Source organism: Hermetia illucens, chromosome 4 (assembly GCF_905115235.1).
Source record: "Hermetia illucens chromosome 4, iHerIll2.2.curated.20191125, whole genome shotgun sequence".
NCBI lineage: Eukaryota > Metazoa > Arthropoda > Insecta > Diptera > Stratiomyidae > Hermetia > Hermetia illucens.
The window spans coordinates 10,753,444-10,771,207 of record NC_051852.1 but is presented as its reverse complement, the minus strand read 5'-3'; the positions used below and the strand labels follow the sequence as shown (position 1 = coordinate 10,771,207).

The following is a 17,764-nucleotide window of genomic DNA, read 5'->3' as shown; positions in this document are numbered from 1 at the left end:
TGGTAAGAAACTGTAAAGCCGTCATCGCCTGAATCAAAATTGGAATACAAACAAAACGCAAAATGAGAAAGGGAGTGAACATAAATGGTTTTCTCGCGCGCATAGAATCGAACATTATCTTAATTCGAACGACACGATGAAGCGGAGAAGGGCCGCGACGAATTATATCACATTTTTCAAGCAATTCATTTATACAGAGAAAAAATCCGAAGGACAAATTATCGGCGGAAAAGGCGAGGATAGCACACGAGCAACATGAATAACAGCAAGTTCCGAATGTTCTAGCCCTGCAGACGTAACCAATAAGGCAACTTCAAAATGTATAATGAAGTTGGAGCTGCAAAATCTGTGGTGCATGGGACCAGCTTTCGAGCATCTCACGGGGATCACTAACACTCAACAGAAACAGGTTTCCACGTTACCGATCAATCAAACTTGCGGGAACAGGGCTTACGGGAGCTACACAGGAGAAATATTGAATACTACGTTTCTTCTAACCTTTTCCCTCCCTTCGCCATCAATACTTCTTCTTTTTCTTCAGCCTTTATCCTGTTCACAAGCAGGGTCGGTTCGTCGTGATCGGTTTCTCTATTTGGTTCTATCAAAAGCCTGATCTAGATGCAATCTCGAGGCTTTTAAATCCCCATCCAGCGTATCAAGCCACCGTTGTTTAGGCCTGCCTTTTGGTCGTTTACCATCGACTTCGATGATCAGACCAATCTTGGCGAGTGAATTCTTGTCACGGTACGTGACCATACCATTGAATATGCCTATTTCGAAATCGATCGTGGATATCCTCATTTCGGATGTGATGAAAATGTGTCATGCCACTAGTCCAACGCAATATCTTCGTTTCCATTACCGCAAGACACTGTTTATTGTCTTTATAGTCGGCCAACACTCAGAACCATAGAGAGCTACAGGACGGACGACATTGCGATAAATTATAGATTTGAGACGTTCGTTGATACGTCGATCACGAAGAGCACCAACTGTAGAACGTCACTTCATCCAGGTTGCACTAATGCAGTTCTCCATTGGCTGACAGCATTGATCTGATATATTTAAATCACTCAGTTCTGGGCAGGTCACTGCCATTAACAGTGATAGTGCCTGTTTCATGGGGATTGGTCGTCAAAAATTCATTTTTATTCAGATTCAATCTGAGACCGTGTTGCATGGGGCGATCATTCAATTTTTGGGCATGTTTCCCCAGATCATTTTTACTATGGGATGCCAGGAAAACGTCATCTGCAGAAAGCAGAGTGTAGGGCGCTGGACGTTGGATGTCCCGTGTGACAGTATCCATAACTAGAGAAGTAGTAAGAGGGCGCTTCCTTAATGAACACCAACAAAGACACGAAGCAGTTTTGATACACTCGCCACACTTCGAACTGAACTTTTCTTTTCGGATCGTGATAGAGCAGTTGGACCCACCGCACGAGTTCTTCTGGCATTAAGTGTTATCGTCGAACATACCAGATGACGCAAATGCTTTCTTTAGATCCAGAACTAAACCATAAAAAGGGCGATGCTTCTCACGGTGTTTCTCCATAGTAACCGCGCAACATGTATTGCGTCAGGAGTTCCGCAGTTCTTGACAAATCCGGCTTGATTCACAATTAAAAAACCTAAAGGAGGCATTTGAAACGCTGGCACTCACCCTGGTACAGGCTTATAAGGCCAGTAAAACCATAGCACTTCGTTTCAGGCCAATCAATCCAGAAGAGATGCTAACGATACAAAAATGGCATGAACGAAACTATAATAATTCCTCGACCCATTGGAAGTTAAAAGGAAGAGACTTGCGACCTTGAGGTATACTTTAACACGGATATTATCGGGTATAAGTCCTAGTGTAAGCTGGTGGACACCCAAGACCTCCAACTACTATACGCAGCTGAGGACAAACTCAAGGGCTTTAGGGTTGGAATTATCAAAGTCATGGGATAGGCGTAACTATTTCGGACTAATCTTAAAAAAGAATTCCTCAACTTTGGAAAATAAACTAGATTATCGCGATCGGCCTCAGCGCAAGGTATCGCGGAAATTAAAAAGGAAATCATTACTTAGGGGTGGTGATAGTAATGGAAAATCGAAAATCTTCTGGGCGATAGCTCCATCGGAAAAAGAGGCCTTCCACATTTAGGAAACCAAGGTATCCTGGTGTCTTTGAAAACGCGAGATGTCACGGAATTTAGTACTCGGGATGCCAACGAGGTCTCGAAGAAAATTGAAAATTTTCATGATCCAATCTTACCGGAAGTTAGCAAGGTGGATAGTCTGCTGGCAGCTGAATGTTTTACGAAGCACGTTAAGTGAAATCCTTGCCAATATTGTTGGAAGAGTTCGACTAATTTTTTTTATCTGAAATCCGTGAGCACTCTGTATTCGCGGCTTTTTCGAGAGTTCCTCACTCTACCATTGAATGCCTGCTCCGAGTGTAGATCATGTTCGACGATCACCTGAGAATTTTAATAGGTGAAAATTGGCAGTTTTATCTTGACGTATTCATTTCGATGATGACTGAGAAACTTTGATGCCATTTTTCACCCACTAACTTCTCTACCATCGTTTTGGCATCGCGTAAAATCATCATTAACGGCCCAACAACCGCTATCCAGTCTAGGCCTGCCTTAGTAAGGAACTCCAGATATCTTGGTTTTGCGTCGAGGTCCAGCAATTCGATATCCCTAAAGGTTGTCTGGCGTCCTGATCTGCACATTGTCTTATTTTTTCACCATACCCTAATAGGCTTTCTGGGCTGAATCATCCTCATCCATACGGATTAAGTGACCGCAACCTATTGAGTCGGATCTTATCCACAACCGGACGGTCATGGTATCGCTCATACATTTCGTCGTTATATAGGTTACTGAATCGTCCTCCCTCATATAGGGGGCCAAAAACATGTAATATGATCCATATCTATTCCTTTAATTCTCCTCAAATGGGTTCTGGAAGTATCTTCTTATTCGGGGGTTACCCGAACTCCTCAGAGTCCTTAGAAGAGCTTCTTATACGCGCCCCTTATTGCGTTGTTACCGTCAACTCAGATTTCAGATATATTTTCTCTGATGTGAAGTAGCTGTAGCTTTCTGGCACAATCGTTCTTAAACCATTCTATCTACTCAGCCGCCATCTAACTGAAAACCTCAGTATCTATAATTGTGTTCTTTCAACTTCTCTTATATTTCGCTTCTTGTATCTCTTGAACGCACATTTCTCTTCATTAAAATCACCTGTTGCAATCTGAATTCAAAGAATCTTAAAATAAATACTTTCAAGTTTAGGAATGTGAGCCTGATAAGTGTCGCTTTGTATCTGTAAAGAATTTTTTCATTCATCGATCGCAATTATTATTTGAAATAAATCTTATCTGTCCAGTACACAACTCTCAGATACTCTCTTCATGTTCTCGGCTCTCTTAAGATCTTTTTTTTCCAATCCAAGATGTATTTATCTTTTCTTCCGCGGATTTAGTTTTCTTCAGTCTCGAGTTGAAGGTTGTTCGGCTTGTTGTGGTTTTTTCGTTTGATTCGTCTCTCGTCTTGTGTTTTGGTGGAAATTCCTTCGGATTATCGTTAGTGGAAAACAGGTGAAAAAAAAAGATAGAAAGATAGAACGTTTCCTTCCTGTGTCGTTCGAGATTTATCTGTGTTTGCTTTTGGTTTTGATTGTAATGACGAATAGTTTGGGTTAGTCAAGGTGTAAGGAAAGCACCTTTTTGTGCCTTGAAGCTGAGGAATTTCGGGAGAAACCAGTGCAGTGCGATAAGTGTATCTTGAATGGTGACTTGGTAGTGGTTTGTCAGTGCCTTATAGTCATAAACTCTAGGACGCCGTGCATCGACGCATCTTTTTTACCGAGAAAGGTGAGTGCACCTTGCATTTCCTCAAGCCCTCATACTACCCACATCGTAAGGACTAGGGACTACCCTTCGTTTGCCTTAGCCTCCCCATTGCGCCCTTTGTGCCTCGAGACAGACCCTCTTGGAACTTCGACCATCTCAAGTTTCTGCTTCTTCTAATTTTGTTTTCGTCGTGAATTCGCTGCAGTCGCGGTGTCTTCTGCACTTCTTGTTCCAATCTTAAGATAGTCTCCTCGACCTCAACCGCCATATGCACATCTTGTGCTCCCTTTCCCGACCATGTCCGCTCAGTCGCAAATACCAAAGGGAAAAGGGACGGAAACGCTTACGAGAACGTACTCAAGAACGCGACCGCCCGGCTGAAACCGGACAAGCGAGAAAAGCGGCCACAATAATGAGTAAAATGCCGCACAAGGTGAAAAATATAAATAAAGAAGAAGGAAGGGGGCGGGGAAGAGAGAGATTCAATACGGGAAGAAAAGCAAAGGGAAATGGACAGTGAAGAAGGTTCTCTTCGACGGTAGATGCGTTTTGCGGATTATCTTGTTTCCACTGAGTTTAGCGGAGTCCGCTTGAGAAGGGAGAAAAGAGAAAAGCGGGTCGACGAAGAGTACACCGGTGTCGCGGGTGAGAGGGGGCGTGGAAGAAAACAGAAACCGATAAAAACACATGTGCGCGAGCTGCTTGGGATGGGATTGTTGGGTTCAAGATGTTTCTTGAAGATTTTCTCCCGGGGGTTGTGTAATAATGAGACGTGAGACCTGGCATGGTGCTCGGGTGTCACCTGTGCAGGTTTATGGGTTTTATTTGTAATTTCTTAGGTTTTAATGAGAATTTGAGATGGTGCGTTTAGGGTAATTAGGAAGATCAGGTTTTGTAGTCGGGACTGTTAGTCGAACTTGGGATGCTGGTGGACAACTTAGTCTACCCTCAAGTATGAATTTTTTGGGCTGGATACACATTTGAGGGATTGCTGAAGGGTTATTACCTGCATAGCGCACCCCCTTGGATACCTAAAACTTAGTTTTACAGTAAAGAAGGCTAAGACTTAGTGCTGGAACTTTGTCCCAAAAAATTGTCACACCCCCATAATGTTTAGACTTTGTTAATATTAATTCTTGTAACGATTCATAATCGCTATTCGTGGTTTTCACTTCTTCGAAGCCAAGAAAGTGTGCGATGGTCAATTCGTGTACTATCGACAGGAACCTACCATTCGTTCCTACAAATAATCAAGGAGCTGTGGATATGGAAGATGGGTTCGCATATTCTAATTTAAAATTGTCAGCATATTTAATAGCTTTGGTTATCTGAACCGGGGCACCGTCTTGCAGGAGGACCACGTTATTGGGCCTATTGGTCCGCTTTAGACCCTTCTTGATTAATACCTGGTTCGAATTCACTGGGAGGTTTATTGGTCTCCTGTTCGCTTATTTTGATAAGCTACTAATGCTTCCTAAGTGGTCCGGTCCGTTATCAAGTCATCCTCAGCAAAAAATACTAATACACAGTCTCGATAAATAATGTCAATCCAAGCTAAACACAGGTCATTGTATTTTGAACGGAATCTGTCAATGTTGGTAGTTTGCATCAGTCTTGAATTTGAGATTTGAGGAATCAATCCTGCTTTCCATGGCTTTCGCTTTCGCGTGGCCTTAGTAATAGTGCTGTCTGCAGTTAGGCCTGCCAAGGAGGGGAAGAAGGAGGGACCGGAATGCCCGAAGTTCGCCTAGGGGTCCACACAACTTTCAACTCAGGGTCCATCGGTTTCTCCTAGAGTATTTAGGGTAGGAGACTCTAGACAGGCGAATTAGCCGGTTGAGGTAAAATCGGGATGTTACAGCAACGTATTTTTGACGAATTGGGCATAGTTACAGTGGGCATCGTTGTGCATAAAGGTGTTCTCAAGTTCAGTCAATCACTTCACGATATTGGGTCCTATCCAAAATTCCGTCAACAAATATGCCGGTTCAGGTCGACCAGTTGGCTAAGATGGTTTGATCTTTGAAGCAAAAATGAGCAACTGTCCGTTGAATATCAAGCATAACTATGCCTGATAAATTTTTCTTCTTCAGTGGTAAGACAGCTTAATTTGAGCTTTGGCCCCACGGCCTCTGGCAACTTGATTCTTTGACAGTATCCTCCAGTTTGAGACATTCATCAGATTTCTACTATAATCGTCAACTCCTACCAAATTACTTAATTAGAGACCGCGGAGACGCTATTGTTGTCCGGTGTCACCGTCTTTCTCAGAAGCTTCGATTGCACGTTTTCTGTATCGAGGTTTAATCTGTTCCCCTCTTGTTCCCTTTGGATCGCCCAGCTTTTCTGCTCGCCCAACTTTCTCCTGTTCCCGCATTTTTTGATGACTTCTACGTTGGCCCACGTGATGGTATGCCTGTCTTCAATAATTTGCCGCAACTATCATTGATTTCAGTGTTGTGCTTTTCTTGTTCTTTCTCCTGGCCGTTTCCGCTTCTCTCTCATGCTCTCCACAGCCTACCGAAATCAGTCTTTTAGTTTATCCTATGTAACACTTCTCGCAATCTGGACATGTCACTTTATTTATCCCACTGGATTCATGTTTTAACTTGCGGTCCTCGGGGCATCCCAGCCTGTTTTTGAGCTGGTAATTCCTGCTCGATGGCACCATGTCGATGTTTAGCCTTTTCATTGTTTTCATCAGTTTCGACGAAGCCGCAGAGTGTGTGACCCCTATTTTTCTTTTCCTTTTCAAGATATTAAGGGGGAGGGATGTCATTGTCCTTATTTCTTGCCGTTTCTCCTTTTTCCACATGAGTCTTTCAATAATCGAAGGTTGGCAGCCGTTCTTCAGTCTGGTGCCGATTATATACTCCTTTTTTCCAAAATCTTCCAGCACTGAGGGGGACGCCCAACAATCGGTGGATCATGGCATGGAAAGGGTCATTTTATGTGAGTGGGAGTGGTTCGAATTATCTAGTGTCGTTCCGTGCGTGTGTGTAGACTTCCTGTAGATGTCAAAAGCGATCCCTTTTCCTCTCTAATGATCCTTAAATCAAGAAACGGGAGTTCTTCCTTGTTCTCTACTTCCATTGTGAATCTAAAGTTCCGATGTACCTTATTCAGGATTTCCAGTATCAGCTCCACTTTGTCTTCATGGACAATGGTGAAAATGTCATCTATATACCTTAACCACATCTTTGGGATCAGGTCTTTGGAATGCAGATCATTCTCAATCTTGTCCATGAATACGTCACTTAAAAACGATGAAAGGGGGTTTTTCATTGCCACCCCTCTGGTTCCTTTTTAGTACTTCCCTCTGAATGTCAGGTAGCTCTCCGACATGCATACCCCCCAAGTTTCATGAGCATCCCCGTTTCTCTTTTCCACGACAAAGATGTGGGATTTTTATTCAGTAGCCACTCCTTCAGATACAAAAGCGCCTCCTTCACTGGCTTTCAAGTCGAATGACATTAGTCGTTCATTCGGTATTGTAAATTTCCTCCTTTCTATTCCTGATGGCTTTTCCATCTGTTAGTTCCCCTAGTTCCTTAAACCTACTCAACAGCCACTTGTGATTTGAGATTGACTATTTCTTTATCCAGTTTCCAAGCAGGCGTGGAGATTTTCAGTTCTACCAGCATAAGACTGGTAAAGCATGATAGCCTGTATGCTTTGCAATACAATGGTGGACGAAGTCGATCACACTTTTTTTTCTTGTGGAAGGTCATTCGTATTGACTTGTAGAATTTGGGATGACCAAAGTGACCAGCCGACTTGACCGTGTATGTCCACCAGCATCTGGAGTATCCTGTCGACACGGGCGTGCATGCTTTTGCTCTAGCCAGACTCGGGATGGTGGGGAGAGGAGTCTTTTTGACATTTCAGCTTTCATGTCATTAACAAAATTTTGCATGTTGTTGATCACCACCAATTCCTGTAATACAAAATAAGGAATATTATGACAATCCCACGCAAACGCATAGAGGATTGAGGTTTGTCTCGCCTCAGATCTTAAGGAGGTGCAGCCTTTCTGATCCCTACTTTACTTTTGCATCCTCCGACCGTAATAATTGAGGATGCCCCTTTGTTCAGTGTGAGTTTAAGGGGAAATGGAAGGTTAGCAACTTTATGCAGCCTCAGGGAAGCTGTCGTCGAACAACATTGTCATTGAGATGCTGAAGAGTTCTAACAAATGGAGCCGTTTTCCATATTACGTTCGGGTTCTTTCCCTCACGAAGAAGGTTAAGCTCGACCCGCGGAAGGACCGTATAGCAACGGGTTCTTCGAGATAACAACTTTTCTTCTGCCTCTTCCCTTCTGTTGGTGAAAGGAATTCCCTTGTTTGAAGGCTTCTTGAGATGGGAAAACGAGAGAGCTTGCTCGAACTATTGTGTCAAACAGTTAAAGCCTGGTTTTCCGATGACGAGGAGGTGTTTAGTTGGTAGTCCGACAGTTTATCGTTGCGTCCAACGTACATGCGTAAACGTATTTACCTACCCAACTCCAAAATGAAATGTCACTTCTATCAATAGTGCGGCGTACAAGTCTAGTTGTCGTACAAGTCTAGTTGGAGACATGGACAGGCGAGAAAACGGTCACCGTGTTATCAGGGTTTAAATTCAGGAATTGCTGGGGCGCTCCTTTATTTGAGTTCATGGTGGATGATCAGGTAGAGGTTATGCGGGTATGAATGTTTCAAGCTAATAACCGTTCATCCTAAGAATTCTAATTAGGGTCCGGGTCTTCCCGAGCAATGGGTTGGGTGGTGAATAAATGTTTTCGATCCCAGAAGGTGCATGGTTCGCCCTTGAAGAGTGCGATTTCAGTAAGCACCCCTACAAAGTAGAGAAAAAAGTGGCTAACTTAAGGTGGCTTTCGGAAATTGTTTAAACAAAGATCGCTTATGAAATTGAATTAGTATTTGTCCCATTACAACTTTGTAGAGGTTGGAGTGCTTTCTCCTTTAGAGATCTGGGACGTTAGAGCTAATGTGGCTAGGCTGAAAATGGAAAAGACGATTGGTGTGGTGGGATGGGTAGGTCTAAATTTCATGTTTTCTATTCTACCATTGGTTTTCTCCCGGACTTCGATGAAGTTCTAAAGAGGATTCTTGCCTGTTGATTGGAGGCGCAGATGGCTGATCTGATGTTTGATGGGCAATATTTCTTTCGTTTTGTTAGATCCACTTTTAATAGATTTCAAGGGCATGTTGATACCTTAGATGACTTGCTATGAATCTGGAGCTCTGGGAATAAATTGTCGGAAAATAGATTCAGTGAATAGAGGGGGATGGATTGGAGTTTGAAGTTGGGTCTAGATAAATCGATGGATAAAAGGATGACAATATTTCTTAAGGGAAAATGTCATCGGCGTCATTGATAAGCGTTGAGGGATGTAGTCTCAGATATGCCAATTTTGTCAAGTTTTCGGACATATATGTTCCTGCCGGTATCAGCACCGGTTTGTGATCGTATGTCGGATGGTCTTGGCTTTCTATTGAATATTGATTTGAGAAGTATGGGAATTACCTAAATGTAGGTTGCGTGTCCTGGTCAAGCGTATTTAGTTTAGTTTAGTGGGGGGAGCCGCAGCTCCAAGCACTCAGATCTTTACTAGGCCCATTGTATTAACCCCGGAGATCGCCTCTCCATCGGCCTCTCGCCGACGGCGTTCGCAGGCTTTCGTGAATCTGAGAACATTTTTCAGATACAGATATTTAGCAGACTCTTCGCTTACCAACCAACCTTACCAAGGTGGCTTGAGGTCTGAGGAGGCCAGGCAGCTGCATACGAAGTGCAAGGCCGCCTCTTCTTCCTCCTTTCATTGGTTGCATATGGCCGAGACCACCACTCCGATTTTTTTCCATGTGGTATTTTAAGGGACAGTGTCCCGTTGAAAGCCCTACTAGGATTTTCATGTGTCGCTTCTTAAGGGACAACAAAAATGCCGCTCTAGCGGAGTTCCTTCACAAAGATTTTCGCCTGCCGGCAGAAGTTCAAATTCCTTAATTGGGTTGTGTGAATCCTTACCACTTTCCCTTTCAGAATAGACTTGACAGTAATAGCTGGACGCCAAAAGCTGGTTCTGGCCTCATCATTGTGGATTCAGAACCTTGGCGAGCCAGTCTGTCTGCTTCCTCATTAGCAGCGATGTTTGAGTGCCCTTTAACCCACATCAGGGATGTTTCGTTCAGTCGGCCAAGTTTCAGCATCATCTGATAACAACTCCACATCAACTGGCTTGATATGTCGTTGCTGTTTAGTGTCGATAATGCGTAGTGCTCATTGCTCCAGTAATACTTAGGCAACCGAGCCTTTGAATCTGCGTCAGGAGCTTGTTGCTGTTAGCAAAGTTCAGTCTCGGCCACCATACGATATATGCATACATCAAAATGGGTTTTATGATGAATGAATATATCCAATGAATCCGTTTTGGTGAAATCCCCGTTGCTACTTCGGTTTCCCCTTAGCCGCAGGTGCCCTGAACAATCCTTTCCCCTTAACCTTGGCGCAGCCCGTGGGTTTCGATTTGCCCGAAGGCGGTTTGCCCAGAGGCTGTTTGATGTCCGTGGATAAGTGCTTACCCATGGGCAAGACTTTAGCTTCGGCAGGTGGCGCCGGGGGGTGGGGTCAGGAGTGGTCACAAAAGGGGCCTGCTTGGGCTCGTCCGTTAAGGACTGGGTTCCAATTAGATTGGTTCCCACCTGAGTAAGTGAAGAATCTGAGTCTAGACTCAGGGACTCAGAGTTCACCGTTCACGGCCACGTCTTAACCCCTGTGACCATTCGGCCCTCGGCACGTAGTTACACCTTAACTTATGGTGTTGATTACCGCAGCTTCAGGCGTCACCTCCGGTTTCCCGGAGGATTCTCCTTACTGAGCTCCCTCACCACGACAAAGTAGGTAATCGTCGAGGGAGAGAGAAGTACCAAATATTTTTCTATTCCTTTAGCGGCCTTGTTATGGCGGAGGTTTGACGCGAAGATAACGGTGTCATCGGCATATTGGATAATGTCAGTCGTTAAGACTTGCTTTTGCAATTGAGAAGACGAGGAAAATTGGAGTTCAACTGCAAAATGGTTGGACATGCCCGGTGATGTTTTACATGATTTCACCTGAAAGGTTTGATTGGTTTCGTCAGATCGCAGGAGGAGGATGGACTGACTATTCGGTCTTGTATTTGGCAAAACCATCTCAATATTGGTGGGTGAAAAAGGGTCGTGGATCCATTTTACCAGGGTTTCCCTATTTATATTGATTGCCTTTTCGTCCCAGGAGGTGTGCCTAGAATTGAAATGGCCTCTAGGAGAAGGTATTTTGACTGTAACTGGAGATTGCCCAAGACTTGCGAGTCATTGCCCAGTTGCTCAGTTTTGGAATTATAATACATTTGATGTAAACGGAGACTATCAGGATCCGTCTACCATCGGTAGTTTTAACTATTGCCGCCGCAGCGGAAGAAGTTTGCAGGTTCTCGATGGTGACTTCCTCGAAATGATAGTCTTTTCGGACCAGGAGGACTCAAATTTGGCTATAAAAAGACTAGACTGAGATTTGATAGGGAGCCAAGGATTCTCTCTGTGGAGGGCCTTATCTAGTTTGATCACAAAATTTGCAACCGAACGAACTTTCAAAAGTGGGTATTCTGCAGTGGGTTCGGTCAAAATTTCTTCTGTGGAGACCGCGGATAATTATGAACTGAGTTCTAAGGGATGGAGAGGTCCTTGAGGTAGAACTAAGCCCTTGCACTTTAATGAGTGAAAAAAATTTGGCGTGGCCCCCTGTGGACTCTTCAAAAATGAGGGTTCTATCACCCCTCGTGTTTTCTAGGGTCGCGTTTAGGCCTTTGCCGTTTAGTGATTTCAGTAGCTACGCGACATTAATATTATATGCCGTAATTGGAGGAATTTTCTCCTTTTTGGGCTTTCAGGTTCTAGCGGAGGAGGCGCTGACATTTAGCACTTGAGGAGCACTTAAACTTTTAGCACTCATACCTGTTGTTTTTGGGCTTCCTCCGCCGACGGAGGAAGTTGAAAAGACGAAGTCAAGGCACATCTTTTCTGCTTTGGGTCCCTGTTTTGGCTCACTTGCTTGATGTGGCTCGCGCGTTGGAGGATGGTGAGCGGGTACTTCTGCTGGCTTGGTCAGGGCAGTAGCATGCCGCCCCACATTCATAGCGGGAAAAACTGTCGTCAGGCGATCATCATACTTAACTCGTATTTAATGAAGCTCACTGGCCTTCGTAGGCATTTGTGGCTGTTTTTCGAAGTCATTATCATCGGATGGCATGGGTTACCCCGGCTTCACGTCATCCTCGGAAACGTTGGTGCTTTGGGGCGCTTAGGGCCGCTTTTTTCAGTACTCATTACCTGGAGTTGCTAAATCTATTTTTAAAAAGCCTTTTCTTAGTTTATGAAAGAAAATTGAATTTAATTTCCAAAGTTGGTCCGCACAGAGCGCCTAAAACTTTGTTGACAAGCCACAACAATATAAATCTCGGCTTCTAAAAGTTGGCAGTTGATAGCGGCGGTCATAACTTTACCTGCGCAGGCCCGGTTCAGGTATGTGGCAGTCCACTTTTTTTGAGCCTGAAAAAATGCATCTGCCGTCTACGGCAGTCAGATGCAGAGTGGACATAATCCTTATTAGTGTCTTTATTCATGATTCCGGGTGACAACTTTTCCGCCCTGTTGCGACAATGCGTTCGCATACATACGACATCAAAGATAAATTTGCTGTAGATATAAATAAATAAAAAAAATCATGATTCATTTGATTTAAAATAAATTCAAAAAAAATCATGATTTATTTAATTAAAAAGGAAATACAAAAAATCATGATTTTTATCAACTCTGGTGCTTATGATCACCTCTGTCCTCCCAAATATTTATCTGGACGCATTTCTCTGTAAGTTGTCGGTTGAAATTTGATGGGAACATGGGAAGCGTTCTTGTTCGTTCCAGCGGCTCGTCAAATGCACCTGAGAGTATTTCAACCCCACCACCTTCCACATCTAATCGTCTATTTTTAGAGTCCTACGTAGAACACTTTGAGGTTTTTAAATCTTCCCAATCTACTGCATCTACTGCCAAAGACCCTCTTATCTTCGATCTACCTTTTGAAATTGAAAAATTGCTCTAAATTTTTCAAAAAGTGTTTACGCCACCAACATGTGTATTTCTCTTTGATTCTTATCGCCTCACTCAATCACACCGGCCCCGGCGATATGAACCTGACGGTCGCTATCAGTTTGAAACTATCTTAAACTTCACAGGCCATTATGTTAGTCTAAGATAGAAAATAGTTAATTTTCGCTGAGTTAGCCTCCATTATACGAGCACATCATGATTGATTACGTAGATTTAATCTAACGATTATATTTGCATCAAATCGATCATCAATTGTAATGGAACCATACACAGAGCCTACCTCGTGTTAATTTGTCCGTTTCAGTGTCTCTCCTGAACAGTGGATTGTCTAGTGGTATCTCTCTATTGTGGATCATCGATCTTGCTACTGATCTCGTATCTATTCTTTGCGTAGATCGACAACTGTATTATCTGAGGAATTCGATTGAAACACTCGTCGCTAAGGTGCCCAGTCTTTCGGCAACCTTTCTCACTGATTCGTTGACCTACTCGCCTCGAAAATACAACTTTGGGCCGGGGGTACTCCAGAGTAATGACAAAAAATATCTGAACATTGTACCGAGCTCTTATCTGATCGCGTCGGAAGATATGTTTTTGAGTCGTGTGAGATTGTAAAGGAATGCGATTTCAGCGGGCCCATGGACAGTTCACGGAGGAGACAGCTAAATTGATTTGTTGCCATTATTGTGGCCTAATAGCTCATGTTTGCATTTGCCAGATACAAGTCAGGGGGAGACCGAGATTACACGATCACTTGATCGAACCTGGCTCTGATCGCATCAGGCCTTGCGTGCCTGCGGAACAATTCTATTTCGGAGACGCTAGGTTCGGTTCAAGAGTCTGCAGGAATGCGGGATCGAATGTGGGACTAATGCCCCCAAAGTCATCTATGTGCCAAAGGAATTTATGCACTTATCAACTAGACGCTATCTCCTAGACCGTGTCCATATGCCAGCCTCGTATGTGCTTACGTTGCGTAATATCTTTTCATGTTGATCGATCCGTGCATGTGCAATCGATTATAAAATTGTCATGCCTGCTCGGTACTTGGCTGCCTGGAGAGGTGAAGAAATCCGTCCGCTAGCATGCCTGGCTTCTTACCAGCGTTCTCGAGAGTGGGCTCTGGATAACTCATAAGATTGTAAGTTGTGTCCTACATGGCCCGGAGCATGTATGGATGGATCGTGCAGGAGGGCATCGACTGTTCTGTGTACATTCCAGATCATATTCAATATTGCCTTTTTGCCCGTGCCCCGCAAGCCTGGTTTTTTCAATCTTTTATAATAAATATCTGTAAGTACGCTGAGCGGTGTGGGCGTTTGGAACATTTTCGGCTGAGAAGATCCAGATAAGAGGCTCTTTGGCCATTGCTGACTGGGGTATCCTATGGAAGACGAACGATGGGAGCGAACAATTATAATGGTCCATCCAAGTTAATAGCAAGTCATTAACAGGTTGGAATTAATTTCTGATTAAGTTGAATATGGTTGGACCTGTTTGTATCTATCTGCATGAGATATTGTTATGTTTTCGAGGGTGAGTAAGTTGTTTTCAACAACTTGCCTAGATAGGTCGCCTGGAGAGGTGGATGGGAAACAAAGACATACTTTTGACACTAGCATTGTCGAACAAACGTTGGCATTTTCTTGGGTATCTTTTTTGTCAGAATTTAGGTAAAAAACGAAGGAAGATGAATATTAATCATGTTTTTAGATATGTTTAAAAAGTGTTCTTAGTTTCGGTTATTTCAAAGTTTTTGATCTTCTCAATGGTTTTTGCTACTTTGTTATCTTTTGTCGTTCAGTTGAAGATTCAAAGAAAGAATGCTGAGTGGGTGGGTGTGTCTTTAGATCTTTCGTTTCTTGGAATTCGTTCTCATAAGTACAAGAGATTTTACTTTTTATTGATGCTTCCAAAAACACAAGATAAGAATGCGTTTTTGGTTTTAAAGATCTATTTTTTGCGACCATACTCTATTGACTGCTTAGTTTTTAGCAAAGTCCTTCAGACCTCAGAATGAAATCACAAATACTTTGAAAAAATCTGTGCTCTTCTCTCTCAAAAGACTCTTCGAAAAAACTGAACTTTCAAAAAAAAGCGTCAGTTTCGAGTTTGACTGCTTCATTTCCGGGAAAACTGTTTCTCTGTTGCGGCCTTTTCAACCACTGGAGTATAGCCCTCAGAATACTCACTGGATCTTCATAACTTTTTGGAAGTGAGACGAACGCTCTTCTCTCTCTCAAGTTGTTGCGATCACAGTCTGTGGAGGTAGTAGGTGTCGCAATATGATTTTTGGAACCGCTGTCTCTCTAAATTTAAAACAGGTCAGCCTGTTGGGAACCTGAACATTACGCTTTTATCCGTTTGGACGCAAACTACGATCCATACACGTCTAAAGTTAATAGCCAAGTGGGGTTACTGGCAAGTCCAGGGTACCATGATACCTGGCGGCCTGGTCTTATACTTCAGGTTGCTTGCTGGTCAAATGGACCTTTCGGGGGATGAACCGAAGCAAAACCCCCAGTACCGTCCTCACTGCACTGGAAAAGGTGCTAATAGGACCTCAAGTCAAGGTGGAACAGCATATGCTAAGTGGGACTTTAACGTTGAGTAAGCGGATCCAGACTACCCTGGCCGCTTTCGATTTCAAGCAAAGCCCTTATCCTGGTGTCCAGGCTAGCCAGGGTGGGCATTTGCCCTGGATTAACTGTGGGACCAATACATGCACTCAAACTAATAAATTAAAAAAATAGCTTACGATAGAAGGAGGCTAGATGTTGATGCCAGGCCTGTTATTGGAGGACGAGTTGCAGACGTCCAGACAGACAGTAGAGTTCTGCTGGAGTCAACAGCAAGGATCTGCTGGAGCAAGACGGCAGACAGACAAGTGGCTTACTGCCTGGAAACCACTGTCGTCAACTACACGTAGCGAGCATCAGCGCAAGTATTATATTTCTACCCTGAAACCCTTGATGTCGAGCATCCTCCGGGGAATAAGGGTTGGTAAGAATGTCGGCTACGGGAAGCCAGCGAAGAAGCGGAATTATCAGAAAGTGACGGTACCGTCGACGATCGAGGTGAAGAAGATCTCGCTAAATTCAAGCAGTTTGTCGAGAAATACAACAAAAAATGCTTGCGAAACTAGTAGAAGTGAAACCTACCGCCTCCAAGGGCAATCGGTCTCAAGATGAGGGAGAACAAGACGAATCGGTATCGTCCATAACAATCCAACGATTTAGTATTTTTGCCTATTTGGACGATCGTCGTGAAAGTCTTCAATTTTCTCTGATTTTTTGTGGGCCTCATATGCAATATATTCTCCACTGTATCCCGCCTTACCAGTATCGTAACTTAAAAATTCTTGCATTTCCTGAATCTGGTACGCCCCAACCAGGTATCCGCTGATTTTGCATTTCTGTGATACCTCGTTGACGGGGGACGTTGACATTTTTTACTTGTCTTCGATTTTCCGTGCGCCTACTAGGCAGGCGATTTTCCACCATATTTTGGCAAGAGGATTAATTTTAGAGGGCTCGGATGCCAAGTAACCTATGTAAACAGAGAAGCAATAACGGTCAACCGACGAATCGAGGTGGTCACAAGTCATGGTTGGCATTGGTGAAGGAGATTTAATTTCACCAGCAAACTGGTGTCAGAAGTGAGGACCAGAGTCGAGGTCAGGCTGTTGGAGATGATTATCGAATACCCTCTGGACCGGAAGAGTTCACAAGTGATCCGTCGGTCATAGCATGTTAGGGCCAATTCTCCAGGGACTTTTATGAGAAGGCGAGAAACTCAAGATTGTTTCATACGATGAGATTCTCAGGTGACCGACGCATTGCATCTGATTGTCACAGGTCTGCATGGATAAGGACAAGTTCTTTCAATCCCTGCGTCTTCAAAACCGCAGCATTTCCATGGGCGACTGGGTGGTGATCTAGGAGAAGAAAAAAATCTGGGTGAACAGCCAAACTTTTCTACTTCGCAGCTGGAGTAGATCGACAATCCGAGAGGGACTGACGATCTCCTTACCCAAGTATCTGATGCTGAGGGCAGTGCGGATAAATCTGCAGTACTCGAAGTGCGAATCAGTTATTATGGTACCCACCCTCTGAAAGGAAAACATCAACGTCACATAAACACAGCATTACTGGATCGGAGGAGGCCGAACCATCAAAGGGCTCCAAAGTAAATATTACCATTTATTCCATAGTACAAGAGACACTGATCGGAAGAGTTGCATCCTCGCCAGAAAGAGTCTGTACGCCTTCCTGTGTCCGGACCGGAGTTCCAGTCTCCTAACCATAATTGAGCAGTAGCAGACGAGCGTGGCTCACGGCTGATCAGTTTCACCAAAAGAACTAAATTATCTGATGTTCATCATCAAGCGAGGCAGGTCACCTTGTTGATAGCTTGCGACCCCAATGCGAGACACATGCTTTGAGACAGTTTGAAAATGTACAAAAGATGTTAGCCTCTCTTGGTTTTTATTATTAACACAAACTTATTGACGTGTAATAGGGACAGTATATTAACCTTCAATTTCCAACGCGCGGAGGGGAGCTTCCTTTAAACCAACAATGGGACGTTCAAGGTGGAGAACTGGAGATTCTCTGGACACAGATCTTTCTTAGATCATAGTTCTCACTGTTGCACTCAATTTAAATTTCGCTGTTGAGATCTCCGATCCTTCGTGAGACTCCAGGAGGATCGATTAAGTTTGACCAAGTTATCAAGAACCCTCTCTGAGAGGTAATTTT

The 17,764-nt window shown here is 43.7% G+C and overlaps 1 protein-coding gene across 5 annotated transcripts in view; it reads left to right on the top strand.

Moving 5' to 3' along the window:
- The first annotated feature begins 3,505 nt into the window (after positions 1–3,505).
- LOC119655392 (interference hedgehog) overlaps positions 3,506–17,764 on the top strand; it is a 261,840-nt gene continuing 247,581 nt past the window's right edge. For all 5 annotated transcript variants that reach the window (XM_038061269.1, XM_038061266.1, XM_038061265.1 and 2 more), the window contains exon 1: positions 3,506–3,874. The gene's annotated coding sequence lies outside the window, so the exon portion shown is untranslated. The remainder of the gene's footprint in view (positions 3,875–17,764) is intronic.